At 34.8% G+C, this 15,170-nt stretch overlaps 1 protein-coding gene across 1 annotated transcript in view; it reads left to right on the top strand.

The window, feature by feature from the left end:
- Positions 1–15,170, top strand: part of LOC113069924 (E3 ubiquitin-protein ligase RNF43-like) — an 87,559-nt gene that overhangs the window by 66,173 nt on the left and 6,216 nt on the right. The window lies entirely within an intron of this gene.

The following is a 15,170-nucleotide window of genomic DNA, read 5'->3' as shown; positions in this document are numbered from 1 at the left end:
GTTTGTCGTTTATCTATCTGTCTATCTGTCTGTCTGTCTGTCGTTTATCTATCTGTCTATCTGTCTGTCTGTGTGTCTGTGTGTGTCATTTGTCTGTCTGTCTGTTTATCTGTCTGTATGTCTGTCTGTCTGTATGTTGTTTATCTATCGGTTTATCTGTCTGTATGTTGTTTATCTGTCCGTCTGTCTCTGTTTATCTGTCTGTCTGTTGTTTATCTATCTATCGGTCTATCTGTCTGTTGGTCGTTTATCTGTCTGTCTGTCTGACGTTCATCTATCTATCTGTCTTTCTGTCTGTCTGTCGGTTGTTTATCTATCTATCTGTCTGTCTGTCTGTCTGTCTGTCTGTTGGTTATTTATCGATATGTCTGTCTGTTGTTTATCTATCTATCTCTATCTATCTATCTATCTATCTATCTATCTATCTATCTATCTATCTATCTGCCTGTCTGTCTGTCTGTCTGTCTGTCTGTCTGTCTGCTTGTCTTTCATTTATCTGTCTGTCTGTCATTTATCTATATTTCTATCTATCTATCTATCTGTCTTTCTCTCTTTCTGTCTGTTGTTTATCTGTCTATCTGTCTGTCTGTCTGTTTTTTATCTATCTGTCTTTTTATCTGTCTGTTGTTTATCTGTCTGTCTGTCTGTCTGTCTGTCTGTTTATCTGTCTGTCTGTTGTTTATCCGTCTGTCTGTCTATCTATCAGTTTATCTGTCTGTATGTTGTTTATCTATCTGTCAGTCTGTCTGTTTATCTATCGGTTTTCTGTCTGTATGTTGTTTATCTATCTGTCTGTCTGTCTGTCTGTCTGTCTGTCGTTTGTCTGTCTGTCTGACGTTTATCTATCTATCTATCTATCTGTCTGTCTGTCTGTCAGTCGTTTGTCTAGACCTGATGTTTGCTTTTTTTTTATAACTTAATCTCTTTTTTTTTTAAACTTTCAGTACTGAATTAAATCTTTTTAATTTAATTGGACATTTCCCTCGGATTATCCGTTGCAGATTCATGTGACGTTGCCTGTCATTTTGACTCAGTGAAGGTTTGTGAGTTCTCCAGTGATGCTGATAAATGTTGTCTAGGTAGGCAGCTGATGGCTCAGATCAGAGCTGAAGGGATTTTCTGGGTTTAATATGGTTCTGTTTGTGAACGTCATGCCATCTGTACCAATCACACACAACCAGACAGTCTCAACAAGTTAATCAGAGTTAATAACCCGTCTGAGGAAACCGCACACAGTCCTGCTTCCATTCTTCGCTTTTAGCGCCTATTTATGTCTTTCCTTGGTAGCGACATTGGCCTGGATGGATTACTGCTGCGGATCCAACTTTGTTTAGTGAACATCTGAAGGACTCTTAAGAAAACAAAGCGTTGTATTCCAGTGGTTCTGGATGGGCTCTCTGTAAGCCAGCAGTATAAATACCCTGAAAACCAGGCTGAAATTAGGGCTTTTGGTTGTCTGATGGTTGTGGATGTTTAGTCATCTCACTGTTTACATCATATCGTGTTTCCCAACAGTGCAGCAGTCTTATTTCATTTATTTAATAGTTAACTTTTTTTATATTTTATTTTCTATCAGTTATGTTTTTTAAGGTTTTAGTGTTGGGAAAAATAGCTCTGCAATGTTGAACTCTCGTGACTGAAATGTTCTGTCTCAACTTCCTATATTTGCATCCCAGATCAATCCAATGCAAATGTTCCCAGACTTTAACAGCAGTTTCCGACCAGATGCTGATTTCCGTCACAGGCTTTATAGTTCAGTTTAAGTGCTGTTTGGCCAACACCAGATAGAACGAGAGACTTCACACTCGTAATGTGGATAAAGTACGTCCCTTTCATAAAGTGTCCCGGTCTGGACTAGTCCAGCGGTATGAAAGGAGCTCCAAATATTTACCCAAAACTGCTCATAGTCTCCCACACAATCCAAACATCCCCTGCGTCTCGGGCTGAAGGTCCACGCCAAACCATCAAAGGCAAAAGCCTGGGATTGCAGCTCATTGTGATTACGAACGCTCCCAAAAGAGCTGCTGACTCTATATTTGCTCAATGCTTAATCCGCAAAGCGCTGTTTTCATGCCGAATGAAAGGAGCGAGTGTTTGGCTGGGAACGTGAGTCAGAGCGAGCAGGAAGAGACAGGAGCCGTGCCTCGACATGCTGCCCGCTTCTCAATCAAACACTCCTCTGCTCCACATCTAATCCTCTGCTTTAGAAACCAGATGGAGAAGTGAAGAAAGAGTGTGAGAGAGAGAGCTGGAGAAAGGTTTCACAGAATGTGCATGCTGCTTTTTCCTCTATAAAGCGAGCACGGACTGTCAAGCTCCAAAAAGGACAAAAAAAAAAGCACCAGAAAAGTATCATAAAAGTCCAAATGACCCATATAAGATGTTTATGCTTTTAAAATGCTTTTAAATATGCTTTTCATATGCTTTTAAAATAGTTTAGAAAATTAAAAGCATTAAAAAAAAGTTTTTTGTTTTATTGCATTTTAATTTACATTAGAGTTTGATGATTAATATAGTACTAATAATTTAGTCATTTAATTACTCTTTTAGTTCAAAATTTGGTGTTTTTTGTTTACATTAGAGTTCAACTATTTTATTATTAATAATAATGTATTAATTTAAATGCTCTTAGTTTCTATCTCTAAATTTCGTAATTTATAGTTAGATTATTTTGATTTAATAATTATAATTAATATTAATTTAATACTCTTATTTTACAAGTTAATGTTATGTATTTATTTAGCATTAGTTTTATTGCATTTTAGTTTGCATTTGCGGTTAAATTAATATAATATTAATAATTTAGTCATTTAATTACTCTTTTAGTTTACATCTTTATTTATTTATTTTTATACTTATATTAGAGGTCAATTATTTTAATATTAAAAATATTTTTATTAATTTAAATACTGTTAATTTACATCTTGGTTTTGTTTTATAGTTTTTAAATTTATATTAGCATTAGATTATTTTAATATATTAATGAAATTAATTTAAATACACTTAGTTTACACTGTAATTGTAGTTTTTTTGTATTATATAAAACATAGCAATAGATTATTTTGATATGTTAATCATTTAAATTTATATTAGTGTCATGTTATTTTATATATTACTAATTTATTCAATTAAACACTGTTTATGCATCTAGTGTTTTCCAGCATTCATTTCATTTATATATTAATATTAATTTAAATACTGTTTACATCTTGATTTTGTGTTTTTTATTAACATTTCAATAGCTTAATTCAATTAGAAAGTTCTTTAAAAAGTGGCTTGGAAAAATTGAGGTAAATTCTCTGAATCGATTCAAATCATTTTGAGACTTGTGATGGCAGACTTTGGTAAATTATCTTTTTCTCTGAATAGAAACATGAGACGCATGAGATTATGAGAGACATCGCTGGAAGTGTTTTCTTGCACATGTTCCAGTCAAACTCTCCATTCATTGGGATTGAACTTCTATTAACGAGCGCTCGTTAGTGATGGGGTTGGGCTCTGATATGTGTGTGTGTGTGTGTGTGTGTGTGTGTGTGTGTGCATGCGTGACCCGCGGGGCTCAGGAAGTGTGTTAAAGAGGGAAATCCTCAAACACACACATGTGTAAATCTGTCACTTTGACTGTGTTTCTCTTTTACTGCCTTAGTCTCTCACTCCATCTTTCTTTGTGTTCTTTGACATGGGCATACAGTGAAAACGCTCCGTACACCATCACACTCACATCCAGACATGGTTAGGGATTGATACAGTGCACAAATATATGTCACACACTGAATACTGTGGATGCAACATTTCAAAACGTACTATTTTACAAGTTATAAAATCTCTCTCTATATATATATATATAATATTGCAATTAAGTATTTTTTATTAAAACTAAACTTCAAAAATATTTTTGTTAACAAAAAAAAAGGCGGTTGTCAAAAACTTGTTCGGGATTCTTAATATGTACTATTTCAAGGCTATTATTATTATAATTATTATTGTTATTATTGATATTATTTTTATTATATAACTAAACTTCAAAAATATAAAAAAAGGCAGGTGTCATAAAACTTGTTCGGGATTTTTAATATGTACTATTTCAAGGCTAATATTATTATTATTGTTATTATTTTATTTAAAAAAAAAAACTAAATAGATGTAATTAAAACATGTCTGGGTCATATTTTACCACAAAGGAAATATTTACCAAAATAAGACCTATATTGAGTATTTAAGTTTCATTATGAAAAATTTCTTCCAAATTGTCATGCAATTCGTGTTTTTTATTTTTTTTATTATTATTATTATTATTATTATTATATGTTTGCGTAAAAGTATGCATTATACAATTTTTTTTCTTTACTGTTTTAAAAGGTGTGTTTTAACATGTTTTAATAAAAATACTTTTAATTGAGTCTGATCTCAAATGTTTTTTCTCTGCGTCACATGAACCGTGTGAACGCAGCGTTGTGTTTAAGTTCGTTCCAGCGTTGGGGATCCAGGAAGTTCTTTTTCTTCCAGTGCATTCTTGGCTTGTTCTGCTTTACATGCTTTAAGTTCCTTTAGCAGCTTTGAAGCTTCATCCAAACAGAAAAGAGACGCGTTTGTCCTGCATGAGTTGTGTGTTTCTCCATCTGTCGGATGTGTTTTTGTCATTTCAGGGACTGCACAGGGTCATATTCATATTTCAGATGCTCTAGGACGTGTATATGTTCTCTTTCAAACACTTAACTGTGACTTTAAAGAGAAAGAGATTGGGTGTTTGTGTGAAGCGTGATGGGTGCATCCTCTATTACAGGAAATGAGCTGCTTCTCTCTCTCTCAGAAAGTGCAGAATACATATATATATATAATATTCTTGATTTCACTCCAGTTAATATTTTTGTTTCCATTATCAAATTAGTTTTTTTATTGTTTTAGTTAACTATAATCTCTTCTCAAATATGAAAATAAATGAATCAGAGTTTCACATCCCTTTATTATTTGAATGACATGAAATCGAGATCCTTTAAACGTGATAAAGCCTGTAATATCTGACTCTCCTCCTTGCGTTCCCGCTCCGAGTCAGACATGGACTATAAACTAAAGAGAAGTGTTTCCCCGGGTGTGTGCTGCTGCTGCGTCGTCTCTCTCTCCAGTGTTGTTTTAGGGGCTGATGTTATCATGTGTGTGTGATAAAGAGAGAAGAATGGGCAGCTGTGTATGCAGGACGGCCCTCATCATCATCATCATCATCATCAGAGAGAGTCTGATTGGAGGTGGAATGCATTCATACGCTGCACAGGAAGTGGGCGTGTCTGTCTTTTATATAGTGGCTGACAGGGTGTGTTAGCTGTGTGTGTGTGTTTGTGTGTGTGTGTGTGTTGCCCCATGCTGCTCTCTTTCACTCATACATGTCTATGTGAATGATTGAGCGTGTGTGTGTGTGTGTGTGTGTGTGTGTGTGTGTGGCCCATTTGTCGCTGGGCAACGTCTCACACAGTTGTGGTGGATTCCAGCGCTGCATCTGTTGTGTTTGAAGCTCAAGCTCACCCGGCGGGGCGATAACTCTTCTCTTGTTGTTACTATGACACACACTTTCTGGGATGTTCCCATTGGAACAGGTTCTTCTCACATGGATGAGAACACAAGAGCCTACATCTTCTCTTTTTGCAGCTGTGTGTGTGTGTGTGTGTGTGTGTGTTATCCTTAAATAATGATTGGTAGAAGCTAAACTATTTTTTTTTTATATATAATTTTTTTTAAATTAATAAATGGTTAATAAAAATAATACAAAAGTTAAATAAATGAGAAAAATTAATAATATTATTTAAAATAAAAAATTATAGATATTTTTATTTTATTATTATTTAAATTATTTATAAAAAAGTTTCAATTTCTATAAAAATGTTACATTGTTATAAGATTGATTAATTATTTTGCAGCTGATGTGCTGCTCAAGAAATATTTCTTATTGTTATCTGTTAATAATTAGTACAATTTGATTGTACAAATATTGTATTTTTTACATATTAAAAAAAACTGGATTTAAAAAGTCATTTTCACATTATTTTAATTATTCTAAATAATTTGTATTAAATTCTGCATTACTGTAATATAATTACTTTGTATTCAAATCGACATAAAGATAATATATGTATGTAACTTTTTAAAAAGTGACTTTTTGGTGTATTAAAATAAAATAAAAAATTGCACGTCATGAAAACCTATCCAGGTCATATTTCAGCGTGAAATTAATATTTTGCATAAACTGAAGACTATATTGATCTGTAATTAAACTAAACTGTACACTGTATTCACATTCTGTTGCACTTTTCTCAAGACCTTGTGTCTTTCAGAGTTGAATGTAGTGCAGAATAAACATCAAATGTGTTCAGATTGGTTGTAATCACATCATGTTCACTTTTTACTGTTGCTGGAAACTTCCCACACATTGAGTGATGTAAATGAAGCCCGGGGTCACGCTGGGGTCACGCTGGGGTCACGCGTCCAGAGCTGGTTCTCTGACCCAGGACTTATTATATATAACTTTTTCCTAAATATCTGTTTTTGCACTTGCAAATCAGCTGAGAATAAATCTGCAAATTATATCAATTTATCCTCTGTTACTGTCCTCATTTATTTTTAAATCGGCATAAATTAAAGACAGTACAACAAATAAAAATATAATTAAATATGCATATAAAATATATTGATTACTTTTTCTTTAAAAACAAATATTATTAAAAAAATTACATTTATATATGAGTTCCCATGTAAAATTTGTATTCTGAAGTAAAATCAACTCAACAATCAATAGCGCTTTATTCAATATAGATTGTAGATTATAGATCATTAAAACCATTTTAATGATATATAATAACAGTAATTAAAACTGTTAGGTTTTAGCAGTAAAGAAGACAATAGTGTCAATACTCAGATTTATTCATTTTTCATCTGACAAGTATCAGTGCAGTCAAATCAATAAGATTACAGAATATGAAATGTTTTTGAATGAAGTGGTGTTTGTTTAGCTCATGTAGATAGCTGTGTGTGTGTGTGTGTGTGTGTGTGTGTGTGTGTGTGTGTGTGTGTGGATGTGTGTGGAATGCTGCTCTAAATATAACTCCAGGATCCTGATGCTGCTGTGTAGTTGTTGGCCCTCTAGTGGTTGAAGCTTGAATCAAACATTACCTGCATGTCATCGGTTTCTGCTGTTCTGATTGGATGAATCTCTTGAGAAGATGTCACGATCGCCATGGACACTGTCTCTGAGCTCAGTCATCAGATCAAGACCTTCACACACTGGATGAAGATCCTACATCATGTCATTTTCACAACTCACAACTTTCAGATCTCTTTAACCGGGGTTTTGTCTTCTGAAAGATTTTCTGTTGATCTGATCTTCTGTTCCTCACAGCCTTGTTTTCATTCCTGTCACAAATCTCCAAAAGATGAACATCTGGCACAGTGTTGAAGGACCGGGGCTTAAATGCTGTTGTTGTTTTAACTTCATAATTCATATTTGAAAATAATGTTTGAAAAGTTCGGCAAAGTTGCAATGTTATTTTAGTATCATTGCGATATTACAGTTATTATAATTAATTTTATTTTAGGTTTTCCATTTTCATTTTAGTGCAATTTTCAGTAATTTTGTTTTTATATTTCATTTGTTTAATAAAAAAAGTATTTTTCAGTTTTATTTATAATTATTTTATCACATAAATTCAAACAAAATGAAAATGAGATGTTGCCATAATACCTGAAATACAGGTCCATACAAGTTTGCATTTTTTATATTTTATTTTACTTCAGTTGACATTTATTTTAAGTAACAATGGTTGTATTTTGATAAAATGTGGCCTTGATCACGTGGTGCATATATATATATATATATATATATATATATATATATATATATATATATATATATATATATATATATATAATAATTTTTTTTTTTTTTTTTTTGACAGATATGACCAGCACAAACCCTCCCCACAGCTCTTAAATATATAAAGTATTATTATAGGCTTTTGAAAAATGGATTTATTATTTACTGGGTCGTTGAATGTTAATAATGAACACAAAAAGTTGCAAAAAAAAAAAAGTTTGAGGTGTGTTTTACAAGGAGATATTATTTCAGAATTCTGTGTTTAATTCAGTGTGTTACGTGCCATTGTAATAATTATTTGTAAAGTTTACTAGCATTTTCTGAGTGAAAACTTCACACCTTCTCTCACACACACACACACACACACACACACACACGGGGAATGCGCTGGTGTTTCTGCCCTGCAGCGCCGCCGCTGTTAAATTTTACTGTCCTCATTTTTCCTCCTTTGATGCAGCGAGTGTTGTTTGAAGATCAGCTGCTGTTTAATTGGCTGTGAAATACCTCTGGGATGGGATCGGCCCGGGCCTGTGCTCGTGAACACCGGAGGGAAGCGGGTCAGAGGACGGGGATCGCTGCAGGGCCGGAGCGATGAATGGGGAATGTGCTGTGCTTTGGGTTAAAAGTTTAGGCCAGGACTCCAGTGTGGGAGAGCCCTGCTAATATTAATATTAGCTAATGACAGCGACCGTAAAGACGTCCTGTTTCAAGTTAATGCTGTTCTTCTTTCTATGAATCAAAGAATCCTGAAAAATAAAGCGTATCACTGTTTCCACAAAAGTATTCAGCAGCACAACTGTTTTCAACACTGATAATAATCAGAAATGTTTCTTGAGCAGTAAATCAGTATATCATCATGATTTCTGAAGATCATGTGACACTGAAGACTGTAGGAATGATGCTGAAAATACAGCGCTGCATCACAGAAATAAACTACACTTATACAGATATTCACATAGAAAATATCTATTTTAAATTCTACTAAAAACTACTGATTTTATTGGATTGTTTATCAAATAAATGCAGTCTTGGTGAGCAGAAGAGACTTCTTTCAGAAACATAAAAAAAACTATTATTTTTAGTGACAAGCATGTTGTTAACAAGTTTCTAGCATGTTGCTAACATTATTAGCAAGTGACTAGCATGACGCTAGCATGATAATCAAGTGACTAGCATGTCGCTAGCATGATAAGCAAGTGACTAGCATGTCGTTAGCATGATTAGCAAGTGACTAGCATGTCGTTAGCATGATTAGCAAGTGACTAGCATGTCGTTAACAAGTTTCTAACATGTTGCTAACATTGTTAGGAAGTGGTTAGCATTTCGTTAACACGATTAGCAAGTGACTAGCATGTCGTTAGCATGAGTAACAAGTGTCTAGCATGTCGCTAGCATGATTAGCAACAGACAAGCATGTTGTAAACAAGTTTGTAGCATGTTGATAACATTAAAAACTACTGATTTTATTGGATTGTTTATCAAATAAATGCAGCCTTGGTGAGCAGAAGAGATTTATTTCAGAAACATAAAAAAACTATTATTTAAAAAATTTGACTCGTATTGAAAAAAATAAAGAAGAAAATGTAAGTATACTGTATGTTTGTGTGTGTGTGTGTGTGTGTGCGCTCTTGTTTTTGTGTCATATTATAAACCCATTTCCAATGCACTTAATTAATAGGCAACGAATGAAATGTGGCTATATCTAGAATCAACATTTATTTTGTATCGCCTGCTGCCATCTTTAACCTATTGTTTTATCATTAATGATATCTACTTTATTCAAACATATTTTTTACTAATGTTTTGTTTGTAAAGTGTGTTTGTGCATCTTTCTTTGCAATAAATATTACTTGCTTTGGCATTTATTTATCTAAAATAATGACATTTAGATCTTAAGTGTGGTTTTTAGGCTCTAGAGTCTTTTTCATTATAGTGGATTATTTATATTGTCCAGTTTCAAGAAGTGCATGAAATTATTCTGATGTGCCTTACAAAATATCCACTAGGCCAAAACATGAAAAGATCTCCTAGCTAGCCGGACACATAAATGAGCTAAAACTGAGAAGAAATAATGAAATAAAATCTTCGAGTGGGATCAGAAAAATCACCTTAAATCATCAAGAAAACTACTGTTGATTATTTTTCTCATCCCACTGGCAAATATATTTACATGTTGTAATCATAAACTTGATTGTTTTTTAACTTTATTGTCTTCAGAAAGCAAGGCTTAATATCTGATGTCATATTAGTTTGCATGTAAATGGATTTTGATTTATGAATATTTAGACGTTTGTGCTGGAAAACAAGATTTTTGCAGAGTGATCAGAAAGTTTTGAAAAAGGTTACTTCCATATTATAGTGTTTCATTAGCATGATTAGCAAGTGACTAGCATGTCTCTAGCATGATTAACAAGTAACTAACATGTCGTTAAGTTTCTAGCATGTTGCTAACATTAGCAAGTGACTAGCATGTCGTTGGCATCATTAGCAAGTGACTAGCATTTCATTAGCATAATTAGCAAGTGACTAGCATGTCGCCGTATATGTATTTATATATATAATATGTATATGTATTTATATATAATATGTATATGTATTTATTTCTAAAGAATATAATATATTTTATGAATATATATTTATATAATGACCCCAAACCTATGTGTGTTTGAGGGAATTCTGATTTGTTTATATATATATCTATCTTGTGATTTTAGTTTTTCTAAAGACAGTTTTATCACCAGATAGTTTTAGGCCTCTCTCGGCTCAAAGGAAACGTCTCTTTATAAAGAGGAACTGACTGACTCCGAGTCCCAGAGACGCTGCTTCATTCAGAGCGCAGGTTTCTCCTGAGCATGACTCGGTTCTCTCTGTTGTTTTTGCGGCAGCTGCAAGCAGAGGCATGCGTCGCAGCACACATACTGTACAGGTCACACCTTGCTATGAAAAAGACATTTCTCATTTCCATCTCCCCCCTCTGGTCACAAAAACTCCCACAATCCCCTTGGAGAACTATAGTGTCATGTCAACACGTCGTCCCCCCATTTATCAGCAAAATCTTGCATCATGATATGAGTAATTTTTAGTAAAAATTAAATAAACACACGCAGAAAAGTAATTTTGTTGCAAATGAGCTTTAGGGACAAAAATAAAAATAAATCCCGATTGGATGAGGCACACAAAAACAAATAAACAAAAAACGAAATTAAAAAGATTATATGTGACCATGGAGCACAAAACTAGTGCTAAGTATACATTTTTCGAAAATGTCAAAATCTTTCCATTGATATTATGATAGGACAATATTCGGGCTATTTGAAAACTATTTGAAAATCTGGAATCAATGGTCTTTAAAGTTGTCCAAATAAAGTCCTTAGCAATGCATATTATTAATCAGAAATTAAGTTTTGATATATTTACGGTAGGAAATTAACTAAACATCTTCATGGAACATGATCTTTAGTTAACATCCTAATGATTTTTGGCGGGAAAAAAAAATCTATTTTGATCTATACAATGTATTTTTGGCTGTTTTACAAATATACCCCGGAGACTTAAGACTGCTTTAGTGCTCCAGGGTCACATATTATAAATCATCTATGCCAATGTATCTACCACAGTATAATCGATGTAACAACTGCCTTTCTCTCTATAACTCCGGTTCAAGATGTGAGAAAGCATGTAGATTCTGGTTACTAGTGCTTGAGCACTTTGTGTAGATCGGATTCACGGTTCTTATGGAATAACAGGATACGGATCAAAACAGGAATGTTTTCATGTGGCGAATGAAAGCACAGGAAGAAGCGGCTAATTAAGCTGCCTCTCGGAGCCCGAGGACAGACTGGAAACTCCTCACGCACGCTTCACATCACAACTGAACCTGTCAGAGATCACACTCACGTGCACCGTTTACCGCTGTTAACACGTTACGATTTAAACATGCAGTATTACCTGCACTGTATATAATGATTGTGGTTTTAACAGTAAAAGACTGTAAAAATGCTACAGTAAAAACCTGTTAATTGGTTCAGTATGTTTACATACTATATACGGTGAATAACTGTAATTGCATTTAATGTAATTTTACAGTACAATACTGTATACGGTTTTTGGAAGTGAAAAGGAAAGTAATTGTTGAATTTACAGTAAAAAACTGTAAATTGACATTCACAGAATTCCGTGCATGACACTTCTTTTTTTTGTTGTTGTTTTTTCTTCTTAGTTTTTTCTTATTAGTTGTGAACATAGGGTTTTATCTTACATCTAATGTGTATATATACATATATTTCTGTTTGATATTCATGCCAAATTAGGCTTCAGTAGATCTGTTATTTAGCGTCTGGGTGCCAGTGAGACGTTACTGTCAGGCTACTGTAGTAGATCATTTCAGGAATGTGGTGTTATTACAGTAGATGACTGAGTTTCATTCTTTGTGTGTGGCTTACTTTAATCATCTGAGGTTATCCGAGGGAATCTATCCGAGGGTTTTGTCTCCCTTCGCCTGCGGGCTGGAAATAAACCACCAGCTCTCAGAACAAGGGATCAAGCTGAATTAACAAACATCCATTTATGAAGATGATAGAGGGATGATTGTTTAGTGCGATCGAAAGAACCGCTGAGTGATTAAGTGAAGGGAAAGAAAGAGCTGATGAGAAGGGACGTCTAATGATGATTTCAATGCATTTCTAACCTTCATCTCAACATCCACCTTCAATGTCTGTTTAAATGAATTGATTTACATGATTTACATGTTTGTTAATCGATATATTTTTGTTGAAGACATGGGTTAGCATTATTTCAGCTTATTTTTTAAATAATTGTTTAACAGAGGAATTCCTGGTTAAAAACTACATTACCCATAATTCTGCAGTGAAATCTCCACCAATCAGAGAAGGGCCAGAAGCAAATTGCGCCAAAAGAACTCCCGTGAAGCACTACGAATTCTCCCTACATTCCTAAACCAAGTGAATATTTGTATATAAATGCATTTTTGCAATAAATGTAAAATATATTGTTTCTGTATGTAAACAACATCAGCTTTTTTTTTATTGTCATTCGCAATGCTTCATGGGATTGTAGTTCTTTCCCTTATTAAAGTCGTTAAAGTCCCCGTGAAACGGAAGTTGCAAACGGCTTTTCTCCAGTGTTGTGACGTATTTCCGAGAGAAACGGAATAATAAATGAGGGAAATAGTGGGCGTGGCTTATTTTCCAACTAGCACCTGATTGGATCTAGATAAGTAGGTGTGTTCAATTGCATGAGACATGGTTCATTTCAACTCACCGTCGTCAAACTTTGTGAGGTACCAATGGTGTACACTGACGGGACAGCGTTATCTGTTAATGACAGATATCTCACAAACCCCATTTTCGTGTTCTGTCCAATTTTTGAAGTATTCGCGCGTGAAGTGCTTCGAGCAAATCCGTGAACACTCTGTTATCCCTCCTTCCTCGAAATGTAATAAAATCGATCCATCTGGACCGTAACGAGGGAATTTTAGGGAAAGGGAAAATTGTTCCGCGAGTTCCACAACCAAAAATGCACCTCCTCGCCATCTCTCCTTTCACGCGCTGTCAATGCTCGCAAACACACAGGCAGCCTGTCTACTGTCAGTTGGAGGGGCGTGGTTACGGATTAAACAGACGCCCAATTCCTCAAGCCTTCGTCATCAGTGAAGGTCCTCCAATGCAGAAGGGAGGGGCATTTTCAGATTTTGATTAAAGATTATGAAGCCAAAATTTTTTGTGTGGATTGACTCGCATGGATGAATTGTTCAGCACAAAACGATCAATTTAGGCGAACAAAGTAAATATAGTTAATTTTGATTTCATGTGTACTTTAAGTTCGCAGTCTTGCATCTTTGACTTTTAGTCTGATTTTCAGTTGTTTAAATGTTGTGATTCTCCTCGTAGCTGGTTGGTATAGTTCTCAGCTTATAAGTGTTGAACAAACAATTTGTAATACTTATGGGGGGAAAAATGAAATAAATACTTGAGTGGGCGGCACAAATGCAATCTATGCTTTTAAGCATGTTTTTATGTTCCACTGAAGAAAGTAAGTAAAACATGATTTTTAGTTTTAGCTTAACTATTCCTTTACTCTTACACCAAAATACTATGTGTCAGGATTGTTACTAACTATATTGGTTTCTTCTTTCCTGTCAGTTCTTGTTCTTCCAAATACACACACACATCAGCTATTAAATGTATATACCCCTCATTGCTGCTCCGCCTCTTCGTGTTTCAACCGGCCAATCGGCTGAAAGCAGACAGGTAGCACTGACTCTCTCTCTCACACACACACATTACACTCTGTGCACATCTGAACCCTCTCATTAACCCTGCAGATAAGAATAAACTCACACAAGTTTTTAAGATTTCTCACACACCGAGCAGAACTCAGAGCCAGTAATCTTAATGCCATTATAGAAAACACTGACCATTTCCGTGCACGTGCTCGGTTAAACCTGTTAGTTCTTAGTGTGTGTGTGTGTGTGTGTGTGTGTGTAGCTAGCCGGCTAATGACGGGTCTGTGATTGTACTTCCTGTCTCCGGAGAGGCCGTCTGCAGACATAAGGCCTGTTATTAAACCCTTTAACACACAGCAGCACAGTCTGTGTCCTGCATTACAGTCAGTTTTACTGTAGTTTCTTACCATCTATTATTTATCTAGTGATTATTGGAGGAAACTAAAAGACACTTGTGGCATCAGTTACATTTTACCGCTTCACAGTGCGCTTCGGTTTAATTGCTCTAATTACTGTAACATCATGTATTGGTGATTTGTTCTGGAGGCTTGTGAAGATCATTCCTCCGCTGAGGAACAGTGAAAGTAAAGCTTCTGGAAACAAACGCTCCTCAAAAGATCCTGAGGATCAGATTTGAGACCCTAAAACATGATTGATGGAGAATCAAGTGAAGATGAGCTGCTTCAGTCCAGTAAGAGTTCATCTGGAGATATTACTGACCTTATTCTGACCTTTACTTGATTAAAACCAGTCAAGATTTGACACGTGAAGCTCCAGCTGAAGGATTATTTGAGGAATTGTTCATGCCTCGAGCACAAACTCTTTAGGATAACACACACACATCAGTTTAATTAGAGTTTGGGTTTGTTCAAATCACTAACCTTCAGTCTAATTTGCAGTAATAGCAATGTTTGACTTTGCAAGTTTGCGAGCACTGCTAATTATAACCGCTCAATCACTTTACCACAACTACATGCACACACACATGGTCATTGTCTGGAACGCAGCAGTATACTTTCCTGCAGCTCATACTTTGACCTTTGAACTCTCAGCAGTTGGGCAGGAAAT

The sequence above is a fragment of the Carassius auratus genome, chromosome 5 (assembly GCF_003368295.1).
Source record: "Carassius auratus strain Wakin chromosome 5, ASM336829v1, whole genome shotgun sequence".
Lineage (NCBI taxonomy): Eukaryota > Metazoa > Chordata > Actinopteri > Cypriniformes > Cyprinidae > Carassius > Carassius auratus.
Note: the sequence above shows the minus strand (reverse complement) of the source record. Positions and strands in the feature narration are given on the sequence as shown.